General features: G+C 52.7%; 1 protein-coding gene across 3 annotated transcripts in view; it reads left to right on the top strand.

The window, feature by feature from the left end:
• The window catches only part of CDH4 (cadherin 4), a 704555-nt gene that overhangs the window by 426566 nt on the left and 259309 nt on the right, over positions 1-18680 (top strand). The gene's annotated exons all lie outside the window — the stretch shown is intronic.

Here is an 18680-nt window from a genome sequence, read left to right on the forward strand (position 1 = left end):
GGCCTGGAGCATCCACCAGCAGCGCTTTGTGATGATGGATGCGAACGAGTGCTCCCGGCAGGCTCATGTTTATTCATTTTTGATGAGGTGTGCACGCAGCCAAGGGCAGCCGAGCTGTCTTACGATACACGGGGGTCACCTAACATCGGATTTATCTCCGAACTTTGAGTGTCTACAGGCAGGCTGGTGGCTGCTGCATGCAGAGCGTACACGGTCCTCCAGCAAACCACAGCTGCATTCTCTGGACCCTGGGAATCTGCCAAGCGATATTGGCTGTCAGGAAGCCCAGGAAAATCGCAGCGGCGGGACCGAGGGGCACCTGCGGCTACATATTAAGGTCACGCGTTGGAAGGTTGGTTCCTGCAGTTCTGGGCGGGGTCCAGGTGGGAGAATGGCTGGGGACTCCAAACGCTGACCCTGGCCATCCCATACCATCCAGCCAGCCCCACCCAAATGGACGTTGGGGCCCAAATCCCACTTGTGTTTTCCAAAACGGCAGACAGAAACTGCAAGCCCCATCTTAATCCTGGCTTGCAAGTAAGGCCATGGCCTCCTGCCCTCATCGTCAGGCTGTTCTTGATTTTCCCTGCCAAAAAGCGGGGTGGCTGTTGCCACACTTTGTCCAACAGCAGTCATGCCTCCCCACAAGAGATGGCTGCACAGATGAGAGCCACGGTGCCTGGAGCTGGGGAGTCGGCCCTGTAGACGAACTTGAAATTCACCTGAAGAAAAGCTGCTAAGTGAACACCAGCTGCTGCCGGCACAGCCAGGGCCACTGCGTCCCTGCAGCCCGAAGAAATCCACTTCTGCCCTTGGTGCTGGAGCCAATCCCACTGGCAGTGCACAGGCATCAATGCTATGACTTCCATGAAAACAGCCATGGGCTCAGGCGGACGGACTCCCTACAGAGGAGAGAGGATGATGGCATGGCTGACGCTGGCCGAGGTCCACTGAATTCAGAGTCCACATGGAGGACGTTGGAGCTGAGGCCTAGGGCTCACAGAGGCCACATCCGCAGAACTGTCGCTTCCGGAGGGCCAGCCCAGGCAGGACTAGGGACTCCAGGAGGGATCCCATCCCCCTGCAGAGCTCTGAGAACCCCCTCCGCCCCAGATCGCCACTCTCCACACACAGCTCCTGGCTGACCGGATCTTACCCTCGATGGGGTGTTGGGAATCTGCAGGCCACAGTGGCAGGAAGCTGCTCACAGCTCACTGTCAGGAAAGGGTGAAAGAGGCATGAATCCGAAGACAGCAGAGTCTGGGCCCAGCTTCCGCTTCCCCTGGGAGTGTGGTTACACTTGCCAGGGTGGGGGTGCTGTCTTGAGCAAAGCCTGGAGAAGGGTGAGAAGCATCCCTCACCCGCACACCCGGTCAGTCTGTATGTCCAGACGACTGCTCCCTGGCAGCCCACGCAGTGCTGGCACCACAGTCTGTATGGACCGTGCCCTTTGGGCATGACGCCACCATCTCATAAGCTGCACCCAGGGTCCCTGTGGATGTGCTTGATCAGAGAAAATTGGGACAATGTGATGGAGGCAAAGAAGGGGCCGGTCAAGTCAGCACCTGGAGCCACAGTGGTGTGGGAGGCAGGGAGCATGGGGCCACCCCACCCTCAGGAAGGCTGAGAGGGTCTTGGGCAACCAGGTATGTGGAGAAACAGTCGGCCGGGATGGCCCTGCTCATGGAGCCCTCGCTGCACGTCCCGCCCACCCTGGGGCTCCGCATGCAGCATTTCTGTGCACACCATCCTCACCATTCTGTGAGCCAGGGACCACCATGAGCCCTCTTGACAGATGAGGAAACCGGGGAACAGAGAAGTGGGGTTGCATGTCAAAGGTCACAGAGCCAGAAAGTGACTTGGGACTCAAAGGCGGATCTTTCCGCTTCCAAACCTGTTTCCAGAGAGGGTGGCTGGCACCAGATGCTGGCATAATGCGCCCAGATGGCCCCACTGCACCAGCTGCACATGTGAACATACACGTGTGCCCCCACACACACCCTGGGAGGTGATGGCCCAGGACTGGGTAGGGCCTGGGCTTTGTGTGTGGCGCACACACACACACACCTGCACACATGCATGCACACTCATGCCCTGGGAGGCAATGGAAGGGGTCGGGCTGGACTTGGGTCTTTATGTGCCCTATATCCTGCTCTCAGCCCAATGACCTTGCTGCTGGGTCCTCGGTGAGTTTCCTGGACAAGCAGGCCAGGAAGAGTGAATAAATGCAAGGGCAGAGGAGCAAGGAACTTGTTCTGAACAGGAAATGCACGTCTTAAAAGCAAGACTGCAAGGCGGAGGGACCCCGCCAAGTCTGAGGCTGCCAAATGTCGCACGTGGCTGTCAGGAGGGCAGCCAGGGAGATGATCATTGCAGACATTAGAGTAAGTGCTCTTGAGAGGCTGGAAGCTCTTTGTTGCCCAAGGCTTCTAAGACCAGAGAGATGCTAAGTGCTTCTATATTGAAAAGAGTGAGCATTCCTAATTTGTTAGGTCCCCGCTATCTTTTAAATTCTCCAACCCTAAGAGAAGAAAAGCCCTATTCTCCTCCCGAGGTCAGGTTGGGTATCATCCCAGGGAAGCCGAGCTTTTATGCTGTGTGTGCCCATGTGTTAGTGTGTATTTATCTAGCGGGAGGAGCTGGAAGCTGTAGGTGCAAATGGGTGTGTGCATGTGGGTGGATGTTTATCCCTCTATTGACAGACAGACACGCACATGCATGTGCAGGCAGGGGGAATTTAGCCCAGGCTGCCCCGACGCCGCAGAGGATGCACCTGCCTGGAAAAGGAAGCACAAAACCCTCTGCACATGACCCTGAGAACACACGGTGAATCCAGATTTTAGAAGCCAAAGCAGTGCCCTGTGGAACCAGCTGCCCCTGCTGGAGGCTGTCGTGGGGTGTGCTCACCACTGGGGCCCATGTGCATGCTGTGGAGTCTGATGGTGCTGGGTTGTCCAGGCTGCCAGCACCTGCTGGCCACTGCTGTCCAGGGCAACTCCTCCTGTGTACATTCCCCCAGCCCCATGAGAGAAAAAGAGACTGGGGTCAGAGAGGTGAAATGGCACACCCAAGGTTAAGCAGCCTGGGAGCTTCACTGCTGTAGGATCAAAGCCCAGGTCTTCAGAGAAGGTTGCACTGCATGTCTGCACTCCAGGGGGATGCTGGTTCCAGGTCCCTGGGCCCTCCACTTACCACTTCTTGCTTCCCACTGCTGAGTGCTATTGCAGAATCATCCAGGGAGAAAGGAAAGGATGCAAGGAAAACGTACTTAGGATCCACCAGCAGGCCCGGGTGCCTTCCACCAGCACCCGCCTGTTCTCATCAGAGCACCGTCCGCCAGCCCCTCTCTCCAGTCTGTCCTTGGGACAACCCTGGGAAGCCAGTGTGACAGGTGTTCCAGGAGGACCCCTGTCCAGCAAAGCTCAGGGCTGCCCTATAGGCCCCAAGCAGGCAGCAGGTCAGGTCCTTCCTTCACCCTCGGGGATGGTGCCTGCCATAGCCCTGGGCCTCCTGGCGCCCACGTTCTCCAGCAGTAAGTTAAGGAGCGGGCATGGGTACACCTTGCGGCAGTAATTCCCTGTGAAGGGCATTCAGAGCACTATGGGATGGAGAGGACAGGCTTCCCCAAAGACATGTGACTGTGGGCCTGGAGAGTTAAAGGGAGCCAGTCCCGTGGAGGATGCAGCACCGGCACCCCACACAGCGAGCACCACAAGTGCCAAGGCAAGCCTGGGCCAGGGCAAGGGCTAGCAGGTCCACCATCTGGTGACCGGCGGGATGGGAATGGGAGCCTGGAGGAAGGCCCAGGCCACAGAGGGCCTCGGAGGGAGAATGCACCCAGGAGGGAACTTAGGGTTTATTCTCACATCACTGGGAGCCTCTGAGGGTTTCAGCAGGAGTGGAGGCTGTCGATTTAATTGGAACTTAGGTGGCCTATGCCTCAGCCCCTGTTTTCAAGCCCAGAGGAAGTAAAGAATGGAAGGAAAACTGAAGAAGGGTGGCTCAAATCCCATCAGAAACTTATCTGGTGTGTAATGTTCCTGGAGAAGAGAAGCTCTTTCCTGAAAGTCAAATCTACCACTGAGCCAGAGTGATCTTTTTCTTTAAATGCTCTTCCTTTTGCTGGCAAAAGAGGGTCCTCCCTCTCGATCTTCCCGTACCCTCCGCTACAAAAGACTTTAATGAAAATAACTTCTGACAGCTGTATTTTTGAGAGACTGATCCAGGATGGGATGTGACATTTCAGTATAAATAAATTGTATAAATCTATGCAGGACACGGCTCCGGGAGCAAATAGAAGAGCGGGTTCTGCTCCCATGAGGTCACTGGTGGACCTGAGCTCCAAGCATGGGAGGCAGCCTGAGACAGTGTGGACCCTCGAGCTGTGTGGATCGGCCAGGCTGCAGCATTAATACCCTTTCTAGCAGGAGCTGATCTAATGAGTATGAGGAATGCATGACCCCCAAAGGTGGTGCTGACAGGAGGCAGATGCTGGCCAGGGCATTTCCAATTGCAGGCAATAAAACATAGCTCCGAGTAGCTGGACAGCATGGCTGCCACATGACATGCAGGGAAATATGGATTTCAGGAATGGCTAGACTCAGGTGCTCTGCAACACCACCAACAAGCTCTCGCTGCTTCCCTTTGAGTTGACTCTGTGCTCAGGCAGGTCCTCACTCCCATGCTGGTCCCCAACAGCTTCTGACTTCTGTCCTTAAAGTTCAGTAGGAAGAGAAAAACTGTTTTCTTCCCCCATAGTTCCAGGAAAATATTAGGAGTGACTGTCATTGACCCAGCCTCAGTCATATATCCACCTCTGACCTGGTCATGGGGTCTAGGCCATGGCCTCTGTGCACTGGCCAGACCAGCATCACGTGTCCCCTGATGGAGCCAAGGGTGAAGTCAGCCCATTCACCAAATGGACCAAGATAACAAAGGAGTGGTTCCCTACAGAATACTTGAGGTACCATTGCCAAAAAAGGAGGGAAACATCCAAAGCTTTGTCCAGCACTCTAGGAGGATGCTGGAAAAAGTGCAAAGCGCTTGTTTTTGTATGGGGAGTGCGAGGCTGATGAGGCTATTCAGGAAAAGCAAAATCAAAGTGGTTTGTGAGGATTCCCATGACTTCTGTGGCCATTCTTATGGGTGGGGCCCAGGGTGTCAACGAGGATGAGGGAAAGGGATGGAAATGTGGGGAAGTCTGGGGCACTGTTCTCCCGTTGATACGGGATACAAAGGAAGGAAGGGGCTGGGATCAGTGGAGTGAGGGGTTCCAAACAGGTTTTGCTGCATCTCAGCTTCAAGGCCTTCTCCACAAAAGGAAGGGCCCCTAGGAGGTAAGACTGAGGAAAACAGACTCAGCCCTGAAAAACCTGTGAGTGTCCAGGTATAAACTCTGGTCCCTGCCCTTAGTGAATTACATGTACATATCAAATCCGGCTGCACAGTTAACAGTCGAGTGTGTATGGCATAAGGGTGAATGGATAGGTAGATGGAGGGATGGGTAGATGGGTGGATGGATGATGAATAGGTGGATGGGTGGATGCATGATGGTTGGGTGGATGGGTGGGTGGATCCGTGGATGAATGGATGGATCATTGGATGGATGGATAAAGAATAAGTGGACCAGGTGCAGTGGCTCATGCTTGTAATCCCAACACCTTGGGAGGCCAAGGCAGGAGGATGGCTTAAGGCCAGGAGTTTGAAATCAGCCTGTGCAGCATAGAAAGATCCTGTCTCTACAAAAAATAATTTTAAAAATTAGCTGGGCACAGTGGCACACACCTGTAGTCCTACCTACTTGGGAAGCTGAGGCAGGAGGATTGCTTGAGCCCAGAAGTTCAAGGTTGCAGTGAGCTGTGATCATGTCACTGCACTCCAGCCTGGGCAACAGAGTGAGACCTGGTCTCTAGAAAAAAAAGAATAAGTGGATGGATAGATGGACAAATGGATGGATGGATGATGAATAATAGACGGATGATAGGTTTCTGGATGGATGATGAACGGATGGATGGATGGATGGGTAGATGGATGGATGGGTGTGTAGATGAGTGGATAGATGGGTGAATGGATGGATAATGGATGGATGGTGGATGGATGGGTGGGTGGGTGGATAGATGGTAGATGGATAAATGAATGGATGGGTGGATGGATGATGAATGAATGATGGGTGGGTGGGTGGATGGATGATGGATCGATGGATAGATGATGGATGGGTAGGTGGCTGGGTGGATTGGATGGATGCATGGGTGGAAGGTGGATGGATGGATGGTGGATGGACAGATGGAGGATGGATGGATGGATGAGTAGGTGGATGCAGGATGGATGGATGATAGATGGTGGATGGATGTATGGTTGAATAAGCGGGTAGATAGATGGATGAATAGATGGGTGGTTGGATGTATGGATGTATGGACAGATGGGTGGATGGGTGGATAGATAGATAAATAGATGGATGGATGAGTGGATTGGTGGGTGGGTGGGTAGGTGGTTGGATGAGTGTATGGGCAGGTGAAAGGATGGATGAATGATCATATGGGTGGATGGGTTGATGGATAGATGAATGGGTGGGTATATGGATAATGGATGGATGATGGATGGATAGATGGGTGTATGAATGCATGGATGATCGTATCGGTAGATGGGTGGGTGGGTGGATAAACAGATGAATGGGTGGGTGGATAAACAGATGAATGGGTGAGTGGATGGATGGGTGTGTGGATGGACAGAATATTCCTCCAAAAGCATATCAGGTGCTCTGTACATGGTAGGATTGTGTGCCAGGTGCTGTCCCTGTCCTGGAGATTCCAAGATGAATTATGCAAAGCCCAGTCCATCAAGGAGCCCTCCACAAAGTCAGACACACAGACTTCAATCAGGTGTGTATGTGTTGCACAAGAGGGTAGGCCCTGTCCGTGAAGTGTGTTCACAGCTTCCACCTCCAGCACTGTGCTTGCTGTGTAGTAAGGGCTCTGTGAGAAATGAGGTGTGATTCCAATGAGTGAAACTGCCCATAGTCAGGACAACACCTGAGACCACGGGAGGGGCAGCAAGTCTGAGCCGAGTCTCTGGGGTGGACAGTGAGGCATCTGCCAAGGGTGGGAGTTGGTGCTGAGCATCCCTCAGGGTCACTGGCAGAGACTGGAATCTTCACTGGGAGGGGTGGGAGAAGATTATGGAGCATCCCTGGGAACCCGACGGGGCTCAAGGACTGGGGCCCTGTGTCCCTGCTCAGCTGGGAACCGCAACCTGACAGGGATCAAGAAGGGAATGGGTGAGGCGCAGGCCTGAGGGGAGGGGAAGAGGTGGGGAGAGGAGGAGGTCATCCTGAGTTATCCAGTGGGTCCTAAATGCCATCACTAGTGTCCATACAAGAGAAAGAAGGAGGCAGGAGAGTGACAGAGAAAGAAAGAGACGCAGAGAGAAAGACAAAGATAGCATCAGAGAGAGATTGGAAGATGCTGTGCTTGAGGATGAAGGCAGGACCAGGAGTGGGGATGCAGACGGCCTCTAGAAACTGGAAAGACAAGGAAGGGCTTCTGGCCTGGAGCCCCCAGAGAGAACGCAGCCCTGCCCACACCTTGACTTCAGCTGCCCCTCCTGCACAGTGACCTCTAGAGCGCTGAGATGTTTTTGGCCACCAGACTTGTGGTTATCATCAGAGCAGCCCTAGGAGGCTCAGGACTTCGGAGCCCCTGAATCTCAGCGGCAGCTGCAGCATGAGTCCATCCTGGAAGGAATCCAAGGACAGCTCAGGGCCAGCACCTGCTTCCGGGGCAATCTTTTTGTGCCTCCTTTTAAAGGCCCACGTGAAGGGCACGGTGCTTATCACCGTGGGGCACACAGGGAGGCTGCGTGCCTGGGCCCTGCCCTTCTGCTCCTAGCAAGCAAGGAGGCAGTTGAGGAGCCTGGCGGTTTTCACCTTAGATGAAATGTCAGGTCTGATATTCCGTGGGAGCAGCTACATCTTTGTTAAGGTCTCATTATCTCAAGAACACGTGTCCAGGGCCCAGAAGGCCGCTCGTTCTTGAATATTTATCCATCCTTCCCGGGTGACCAGCCTGGCAGGCTGGGGAGGGTCTGGCGGTCGAGTGCAGAGTTCATTAGTCTGATTCAGCATGTCTCAGGTTCATGGTGCTTTCAAGAGACATCATGAAATAAATTCAAAATGGGTTATGGAGATGCCCACAGAGCAAATAACACGCGCAAATTACCTCGCTGCTAAGGGGGAAATAAAAATCACATCTCTCTTCTAGACAATATGACAAAATGAGACAGAAGTCAGGGAAAATGTCCTTCAGGAAATCAAAGTCCTTGCATTTGCATCCTGTGACGATCTCCTCCAAATTGGCACCCATTGAAAGATTACATTTTTCAATCTTAACATATATCTTAAGAGAAACAAATGGAAGTCCTCAAAAGAAGGCCTGATCGGGAACAAACCTGTTTTTCACATGACTTGAAAGGGCTGCCTGGTTTTGGGGGTGTGCAAATGAGACCTTATTCCCTAGCTTTCTTCTGCAGCCCAGAATCTGTTCAGCAAATACTCCCCAAGCCTGCCTGGCCAGGCACCGAGCCCAGCACAGCCCACGCAAGGAAGAGCCAAGACTAGTGGAGCCCCAAGCCCGAGCTGCCCCGAGTCCCGTGGGGCGGAGAGACACAGGGTGACAAGGGCGAGGTGGAGGGAGGGGTGCCGAGCTTGGAGCAGGAGTCACAGCATGTTGTGTCGTGCTGGTCACAGGGCATCCAGACCAGGGCCCTTGTGGAAGCAGCATCAGGCTAAGGAGGGTGGGCATTAACTAGAAGGCTGGGAGTGACAGGCAGCAGGCCTTTCGTGCAGACAACGGAAAGGACACATGCCAGTTCACAGGGAGCAGAAGCCGGCTGCTCAAGAGACCCTGGGCCCAGTGCTCAGCAGGGCCCACCACTTGGGGCCACCTCCACCAGCACAGTCCCATAGAAATGGCGTGAGAGCGCTTCTGTATTCGTAAATTTTCAGGAGCCACATTCAAAAAAGTAAAACAGGCAACATCCTTGTTAATGCTATATTTTATTTAACCCAATATATCCAAAATGTTCTTTCAACATCCAGTCCATATGAAAAATTGTTCATGGGAAATCTGACATTCATTTTGGGAAGTGATGACTGCAAAGCCTTATGTGTATTTCATGCTGATTGACCGCTCAGTCCAGTTAGAACCAGCACAGCCCTAGAACCTAGACTGTGGTCGTCGGCAACCTACAGTCCTCAAGCCAAGTCTGGCCCTCTGCCTATTTTGTAAATAAAGTTTTATTGGCACACAGCCATACCTATTCCTGTACGTATTGTCTGTGGCTGCTTTTGCCTCTGCTGTGGACCAGGTGAGCAATTAGAAAGAGACGTTGTGGCCCACCCACCCACAATATGTACTGCCTGACCCATTACAGAAAATGCTTGCTGCCTTCTGCTCTAGACAGAGATAGAATGGGGTCTTCATTCTAGCAGTGCAGGAAGGGGCTGGGTCTGAGCGGCGTGTGACGGGCTGCTGTTTTTTGGCAGAAATCCCTGCAGCTGGTAGATGTGGCATGAGGTTGGGTGGAGGACAGCTCGGGGACAGGGTTAGACGGTGTTGTGCCCACCTCTGCTTTGGGGAGAAGGAAACAACCATCGTAGGGGCTGAGGCTTTGGGCTCAGCCAAGCACTCCCGTGCTTTCAGAGTTTGAGACCAGGGTGCCCCTCACTGTGCTTTCCAAAAGGCCCACCTGCACTGTGGAGGGTTGCCCTACCTGGAGGCCCACTGCACACTCAGCCCAGCTCTCCCCTCCTCCTGCCCAGAGCACAGGCTCAGGCTCCTGGCACTGCCTGCTTAGGACCCTCAGACGGCCTCAGGATGTCACAGATAATGTAATTGGGCAGTCGGTGGGGGGAGCCTCAGCGAGGACCGAGTGTGGGGTCCAAGGTCTGAGACTTAATTCCAGGTTCTCTGAATGGGGCCTGCCAGTTCGAATTTGCACGTGCAGACGCTGCTGTCTGAAATCACATCCTTCCGTCATTCCCATTAACATTCGCCTGGTGTCAGGAACGGTCAGGAACGGTGGGCTGTAATTGACTCAAGTCTATTTGCCAGCCACAAAGACAATCTTTATAAAACTCAGGTTAGGAAATGAATAGTGCGATTGAATACTGCGGCCCCCAGAGGAGGTGGGATTGCATTAGCGCCTTCTTTCCATTCCAATTTGGATCTTCCAAGGCATCCATCTTTACCCGAAAAAGAAGGTGGATGGGGGAGGGATGGTGTGAACAATGGAGGCCCGGGGCTCCCTCCTCCTGGGTCTACCCCTTTAGGAGCAGGGTGGAGGGGGACAGACATAAGGGAGGTGAGAAAACTCCTTGTCTGCAGGGATGGGTCTGCTTGGAGACCCCGGGTCAGGCTGTGACAGTGCCCTGGCTCTGTGCACCCAGCCAGGGTTCACTGAGTGTACCTGGCATTCTCTCAATTCTCTGCACGTGCCCTCAACAAACAAACTCAATCCCACACACCCCCAGGAGCCTATGGAAGTGACCAGATGATAAACCTTGATGTAATACAAATGTAAATGATGCTGCATTTCAGAAGGTGGTGTTTGCTGCGAGAAAGGGAAAGTGGGATCAGGATGAGGCTTGGAGTGGAAGGGGGTTGCTGTTGTCCAAGGGGAGGTCAGGGGAGGCCTGGCTGGGTGGCCTTTGCCAGGGGAGGCCTGACTGGGTGGCCTCTGCTGGAGGACCTGATGGGGTGAGGTGGTGGGCCAGGCTGCAGTGGGACCAGCGGTCCAAGACCTTGGGGCAGGAGGGGCTGTGGTGTGGCCCCAGCAGAGCAGACCAGGAGGGTGCTGAGGACCAGACAGAGAGAGGACAGGTGCAGTAGGTCCTTCGTAGGGCCTTGTCACCTGTCATGAGGACCATACCTTTTACTCCGCATGCGGTAGGGAGCCTTGGAGTTGAGGACCCCTGGGGTGTGCAGTATACGCAGGAAGAATGACTGCTGGGACTCCCCAGGGTGGAGCTGGCTGGAGTAGGGGAAGGAGCAGGGCCCTGGCCTCTGTGATATCTGCGAGCAGGGCAGACTCCTGGTTCAGATTCAAGTACAGGAAAAGGGCATTTAACTTACTTAAGATGACAGCCTGTATGCAATGCACGAGCAGCACCATTTGCAGGCAGCAAACGTGCTCAACCCTCAGCACCAGGCACACAGAGAAAGTGGCCTCCCTTCTGTGGGAGGGCCTTCCCTCCAGACTCCTGCCTCACAGCATGCAGTTCACTTTTACTTTTTGTTAATGTGTTATAGTTGGTGTCAATGTATAGACCTGACGATAATACAACTGTCTTTTTTAAACAAAAAAACACAGCACTATACACTTTAGATTTTTTTACTCATTCAGACTACCTCCTTCTGCAGCAGGCACATCCCCGTCAGATCCAAGTTAAGAGAGGTTAGTGGGATGCATTCTAATGACAAAAGGATAAGTGGGTAGGTAGGTGGGTGGGTGGGTGGACAGACGGACGGACGGACAGATGGATGGATGATAGAAGATAGGCAGGTAGGCAGGTGGATGGGTGGATAGGTGGATGGATGGTTAGATAGATAGATGATGAATGGATAGATACATGGATGATGGATGGAAGATAGATGGATAGATAGTGGATGGAGGACAGATGATAGGCTACATAGATAATAGATGGATAGATGATGGATAGATGATAGATGGATGATGGATGGATGATAAATGATAGATGATAGATACATTAGATAGATGATGGATGTTTGGAGGAATGGATGATAGATGATAAATTATAAATAGATGGATAGATGATACATAGATGGATGACAGAAGATAGATAATAGATGGATAAATAGGTAGATAGATGGATGATGGATGGATGATAGATGCTGCATGCATACACACATAACATATATTTTGGATGGATGATAGATGATACATTAGAAGATGGATGGAAGATAGATAGATAGAAGGATAGGTAGATAGATGGATGATGGATGATGGATGGATGATACATAGATAGATGCATGCATGCATCCACACATACACAGATGACAGATACATAGATTATGGATGGATAGATAGATGGATGATAGATGATAGATGAGATAGATACATGATGGATGGATGGGTGGATGGATGGACGGATGGATGGATGGTAAATATAAACGTAGATCAGTATAGACATGGGTATATAGAAGTAGCTTCATAATTTTCTGAAGATGGTAACTGGGTAATTGGTTGAGAATCTTCAGAAGGAGAGTAAGTAGACAGGAAAGCTATCAACAAGGTCACAGACATTAATAATGCGAAAGTGTGGTGGGCGCAATGACACCAGGTAGCCAGGAAAGTAAGCATCTCAGCAACGCAGTTTCTGGGTGCCCGTGTCAGTTTCCTGCACTGCAGTAACAAGTGCCACCAACTGGGCGCCTTAAAATGACAGAAACATCTTCTCTCCTCGTCCTGGAGGCCGGGAGTCTGAAATCCAGGTGTGGGCAGGGCTAGCTCCTCGAGGCTCCTCTGGGAGTCCGCAGCAGCCCCACTCAGCTCTGGGGCTCCAGCTGCCCTGGCGTCCAGTGGCTTGAGGAAGCCTTACCCCATCCCTGCCTCCAGCTTCCCATAGCCATCTTCTCCCTGTATGTCCTTTTCTGTTTCTTATGAGGATGCTCTCATTGGATCCAGCATGAGCTCCAACCCTCCTTGCCTCTAATTACACTGGCAGATAAGGTCCCATTCTCAGGTTCTAGGAGGACATGAATTTGGGGGACACTATTCATCCCTGCAGTGTCCAAGAGGGAGAGTATGAAAATGACTCAGGTTTTCTTTTTGCCCTGTGGATTTCACACCTGTCTCTGAAGGTTGCCTAGGGTTCCGGTTGGATCTGTCTTGTTCCTGCCGCACCCAGAGCCCGGAAGAGCGAACAGCACACACGGTGACAAGGGTCAGAAATGCTACCAGGTTGGGTGGGTCAGTGGCTGCGTGGCATGGCCTGGTGTTTGCGGTTCACACTCAGCGTCCACCTTCCATCTCTGTCTCCTCATGGCCTTCCTTTCCTCCATAAAACACATCCCTGTGTCCTCGTCTCTCTTACTCTATTTTCCAGCTTTTTTGCAGCATAGTATAGAACAGAGGTTCTAAATTTGAGTGCTTGTCAGGGCCCCTGGAGGGCTTTTGTCAAAACACAAGTTGCTGGGCCAGGCCTGGAGGTGAGGGGTGGGTCCCAGGTATTTGCCCTTTCATCAAGTTCCTGGGGATCTCGCTGCTGTGGCCCAGCACCCCACGTTGAGGACCACTGGTCCAAGAAAACACAGAAGGCTCCTCTAGATTCCGAAAGAATGGCACTCCAGTTCCAGCTCCACCAACGCCAGTGCACACCCAGGAAGCCACTAGCTGCTGGGGATGTCAGGGTCCTCTCCTGAAATCTGAGGTTAACAGCAGCACCCACCAAGATCTTCAGGGCAGGTGAGGAGCTGCGTGCGGAGCAGGGGCCTCCCCATCATCTTCCCCCACTGGTGGTGCTGTGAGCACACCAAGGCCCAGGAGGGAGCCTGTGGCCCCTGCGTGTAGCTCCTGACTTAGGAAGGACGTTCTGGTTTCAGCAGCCCGCTGGCCTGCAGCAGAAACCTGGGCCACATGCTAATTCCACCTGGAACAGACCCCGGAGCTTTGCTTTAGCTCTCAGGGCCCCCATCTGGGTGGACCTCCAAGGCTCTTCACCAGGTTCTCATGAGAGAGCCATTTTGTCTGTCAATGGGAACTGCCCAGGGCCTCGGGTAGCCTGAGAGTCCCCAAGAGGAGACCCTCGTACCCGAGTGAAGCCTGCAGCCCCCAGGAAGCTGAGGAGCCTGTCCACAGCCTGGGGCACCCGGCGGAGAGGAAAGGGGAAGCAGGAAGCCATGGAGGACCCTGCCCCAGGGCTGCACCCTGCACCCTGAAGCGAGGAACAGACACCATCTTTAAGCACCCCAGGACCCAGCACCACCTCCCCAGGACCAGGGGCTCCACCACAGCCCAGTCACCACCCCCTGCCGCTGTCCTCCACAGGAGCCCTGCAGCCCTGGCTCTGTGTCAGGATCCAGACCATGAGCAGGGACAGGGTGCCAGGCTGGGACTAAGACGGGGAAGAAGCTGCTGTGTGACCTGCACTAGGGCTGAGGGGCGCTGGGCTGGGCAAGGCCCAAATGGCCTGATGGAGGTGGCTCCTGCCTCCGTGACCTTGCCTCAAGGTCCCTGGCCAGGGCCTCCATTCAGGGTGAAATGTGATGGGAGGCTGTGGGGAGAGTGAGAAACAAGACGGTCACTCAGGGCCACTGTGACAGAATAGTCAAGGGGACGATGCATGATGGGCAGGGGCTCTAAAAATGGGAAGAAAGGGCAGAAATGAGGAGTGGGGGAAGGGCAGGGAGAAACACAAAGAGCCGAGCATCCCCCGAGGCTAGAAGGGTGCCCTGGTGTCCTTTCTAAAGAAATGGAGCTTCGGTAGTCATGGTTCAGCAAGTTCGATGCTTTCCTGGCTGTTTCTGGGATCGTGGTAGTTGGAGCGTTGACTCTGTAGAGAATTCCGTCTCCCCGGGATGCAGGACCTCGGACAGCCTCAGCCAGTGCCCTGGAACCTCAGCTCTGTCCTGAGTCCCCCCTGTGTCTTCTTCTCATCCAGCATCCTTCAGGGGGCCTGGATGGAAGCCAGGGGTGGCCGCCTGTCTCCAGGATGTACCATTTCTTCCCTAGAGACACAGCAGGTGGCTCAGAGGCTAGCTCTCTGGACAGTGAGGGCAGAGTTAGAATTCCTATTTGTTCCCTCCCTTTCCACCCACTTCTTTGGGAAGAAAAATAGGTCATATTCCAGAAAGAAACATGTAGCTTCTCTAACATAATCCCTCTGTGCCGTGCAATTATTAACACATCGCTTGAGGGCATTGTGGATGCGGGCCCTCCAGAATTCAAGAAGATGTCTCTGCGAGGGTAAAACACCTGCCCTCACGTCCTAATTGCTTTTTTTCTCTTTCAGCCACACACAGTCAAATTTGAGGCATAATTTGCTGTGAATTACCTACAAATTGTATACAGTGCTTTAGGACTAAGTAGCTTTTTGCAAGGCTTGGTATGAATTTTCTCTTTTGTCCAAATCATACAAAATACTCTTTCTAAATTGTTAAGATTTTCTGCCACGCATAAAAATGAGGCTGAAATCACCCAAAAGGTGACAAAAATGGATTAGACAATCCTTGGAACTTTATAACTGTGTGCGCATTTCAAGGGATCTGTTGGCTTCTGAGCTCTTGTTCTGAGGGGTGGGAGAATTAGACAATCCTTGGAACTTGATAACTGTGTACATTTTAAGGAATCTGTTAGCTCCCGAACTCTTGTTCCAAGGGGTAGGAGAAAAAGGGGGCATCATCTAGCAGCTGGGAGGAGTCTCAGGATCCCCCTGCAGGAAGCCCGGAATCCCTTCCACAGGCACAGAGCTAAGGGTGCTGCAGAGCCCCTAAAGAGCTTCCTGGGCATCCGGGAAAGTCAGGGCTCAGTGCATGTGGAGCTGCCACCCTAGAAAGCCCTGCGTCGGTGTTGCTGTGTTCTCAGGCCCGTGCAGCTGACATTCCTTTGGCTTCCTGGTGATGGAGGGACAGACAGAGTGTCCCCACATTTGTCTTTGAGGGTGTGTGGTGTATACGGGAGCAAGCAGGTTCAGCAGAAAATGACGTGATGCCAAGGCCAGGGCTGTGAACTTGCAGGAGCTGCCTGTGACCCCAGGGCAATCTGGGTTGTCAGTGCAGAAGGAAGCCCAGTGGGTTTCAGCTGCTAGTGGAGAACCTATGGCTTCAGTGCTAGCAGTTGCTGTATCCTGCTAAGCGTCTGCCTCCATTCTGGGTCCTGGCTTCTGGGCCAGTCCCTGCCTTTATGACACTACCTTCATGGGGTGTGGGAAGGTGGACCAAGGAATGGGTGGATAGAGGGTAGATGGATGGACAGGTGGATGGGTAGATGATGGATGGAGGGATGGATGGATGGATGGACAAGTGGACGGATGGATAGAGGAATGGATGGATGGACAGATGGACAAGTGGACGGATGGATAGAGGAACAGATGGATGGATGGACAGGTGGATGAATGGACAAAGAGACAGATGGAAGGATGGAGGGAAGGAGAGAGGGAGGGAGGGAGGAAGGGAGGGATAGATGAATGGATGGATGGATGGTGGATGGATGATGGATGGATGGATAGATGGATGGACAGAGGGACAGATGGAAGGATGGATGGATGGAGGGGTGGGAGAAGGGGAGGGAGGGAGGGATGGATGGATGGACGGATGGATGGATGGATGGACAGACAGATGGACAGATGGATGGATGGATGGATGGATGGACAGACAGATGGACAGACAGGTGGATGGATGGATGAATACATGGATAGGTGGAGAGATGGATGGACAGAGGAAGGGAGAGATGAAGGGACAAAGGGAGAGATGGGTGGAAAAGTGGAAGGGAGGAGAGGAGAGAACAGGGCATTAAAACTCATTAATGATAAAGCAATTACTGGAGGAAGCATGGATTTTACCTCCCCACGCCAGGAATGATTTTACCTCCCCACGCCAGGAATGTCTGATGTTTCTGGCTTAGTGAAGAGGAAGCTTGGGAAGTCCAAGGTGATTCTAATCTGTGGAATGTTGTATTACTCTCACATTTGTAGGTTTATGGCATTTGTTATGGAAACGTTCTTATTGTGGGGCAATCTACCTGTAAGCAAATCCCCTGAAGGCAGAGATCAGCTGCTCACCCATCTAGTATTTCCTTTTATTTGTGAAAATGCATTCAGTGAGAAAATGTATAAGAACCAATTGTGAATGGTTCTCTTTCAGCTAGTTTTCAAAAAATCCTGTATCTTTTTATAAAGATGGAAATGACAGCCCAGAGTCTATTAAAATAAATATAAAGTCACCATGCCGGGGCCTGGCAATGGGACTGGCTGCTTATAGCTTTGATTCAACATTTTCTCCCTGGAATGTGTTGATGGGAGTTTATAGGCTGTGTGTGAATGTGCAGAGTACGGAGAAGTGCACGCAGCTGTACTCTCCACGTCTGTGCAGTATAGGGCAGATGATAAGTCTTGAGATCCATATGTTTCTTATAAAATTCTGATCTTTGGAAGGATGAGTAATAGGCATTAAGATGGCAGAGAAAGAAACGATCACAAGAGGAAATCATGCACTTCAGAGGCAGTTTCTGCTTCACAAAGAAAGTCTCCAGCAAAATCTACTGTACCCTGCAGTGAACGGCACGGGTTGCTTTCCTTGGAGCTGTCATGGTGTATCTGGTGTCCCCCGAACCGCGAGTCGTGGAGGCCCGTGGGCAGGTGCCCCGGGAGTGCGGCCCAGGCAGATGGTACCAGAACGGGGTGCAGTGCTAGAAGAGCACCCCAAACTGCACGCATCTGCTTCCTCAGATCCCGCAGATGGGCCAGGTGTTCAGAACCTTGTTGGTAGCTTGTCAGTCACCCACAGAGTGAGATGCATACTTTGTTGATAGAATGAGATTTAATGTTCAGGTCAAATATGAAAATGTGTTTGCTTGGAGGGGCATGATCTTTCTGTAGAAGACTCTTCCTGTCATACAGTTACCACTCACTGTCCTCTTCCTTCAAGCCAGGCTCTGTGCTAAGTAAACGATCCTGATTAAAACCCTGTTTTCATTGTCTGTTCTTGTACAAGCCGCTGCCTGCCTGCCGTGGGGTGAGGTGCACCGCCTAGCTGGCACTTCACAGTAGAGAGCAGCCAGAGGGACGGGTGGGAGTGGGGAGGCTGGGCTCTTCCTGGCGGTGGGACTGTAGCCCCATCACAACCACATCATCCTCTTCCCAGGAGCTCCTCGTGTCTGGGGAGGTGGGCGTGGCAGGGACTACAGCCAGAGCTGGGTCTGTTTGGTGCTTCTTCCCTGTGTGTGGATTCATTGAACAGGGTTGGCTGATACCTACTGTGTAGCAGGGATTGCAGTGGCATCGGACAAAGCCCCTGCCCTCTGGATGCCAAACATTCTAGAAACCCCCAAAGGAATAAATGCAGCCGTTGCTGCTGGTGAAGGAGGCTGTCGGGGTGCTGTGAATGAGGGGGACTGGCCGGCCTGGGAAGTGGCCTGGGAGGTGCTCAGAGGGTGGCAAAGGGGCGACCATGCGGCTGAGCCCTGTGGGAAGAGCAGGGGGGCCGCCCAGCTAAGGAAGCAGCAAGCGCGGAGCACGTGGCCTCAACCTCCGTCTTGCTTATGCTGGTTAAGTAGGTCTGATGTTAACCAAGCCAAAATGCAGGGGCAGGGACATCTCAGACCCTTTTATACAAAATATCCTTGAGCCTGGGCAGAATTCGGAGGCAACCATCTCCTGGCTGCCTGTTCCATATCACACACAAGGTCCAGCCCCCTGTGTTGTTCTGCAGCTGGGAATCCTGGGCTCCGTCCTGGGGTCTGAAAGGCTCCTGGGGGTTCAGGCTCTAACCTGCTTTTTAAAATTTTAGGGCTTTCTTGGGTAGTTTCATTTTATCTCAAAGTCTTACAAACCATCTTAGCGTTTTTGTGCAAACAGCTCCCAATCCTCGCCAGCACCTGGGACCTGCCACACCCACCCAGCCCAGCAGCCTCCCTCAATCTGCAGCCCACAGCCGCCTGCCATGACCACC

This window comes from Pan troglodytes, chromosome 21 (genome assembly GCF_028858775.2).
Source record: "Pan troglodytes isolate AG18354 chromosome 21, NHGRI_mPanTro3-v2.0_pri, whole genome shotgun sequence".
Taxonomy (NCBI): Eukaryota; Metazoa; Chordata; class Mammalia; order Primates; family Hominidae; genus Pan; species Pan troglodytes.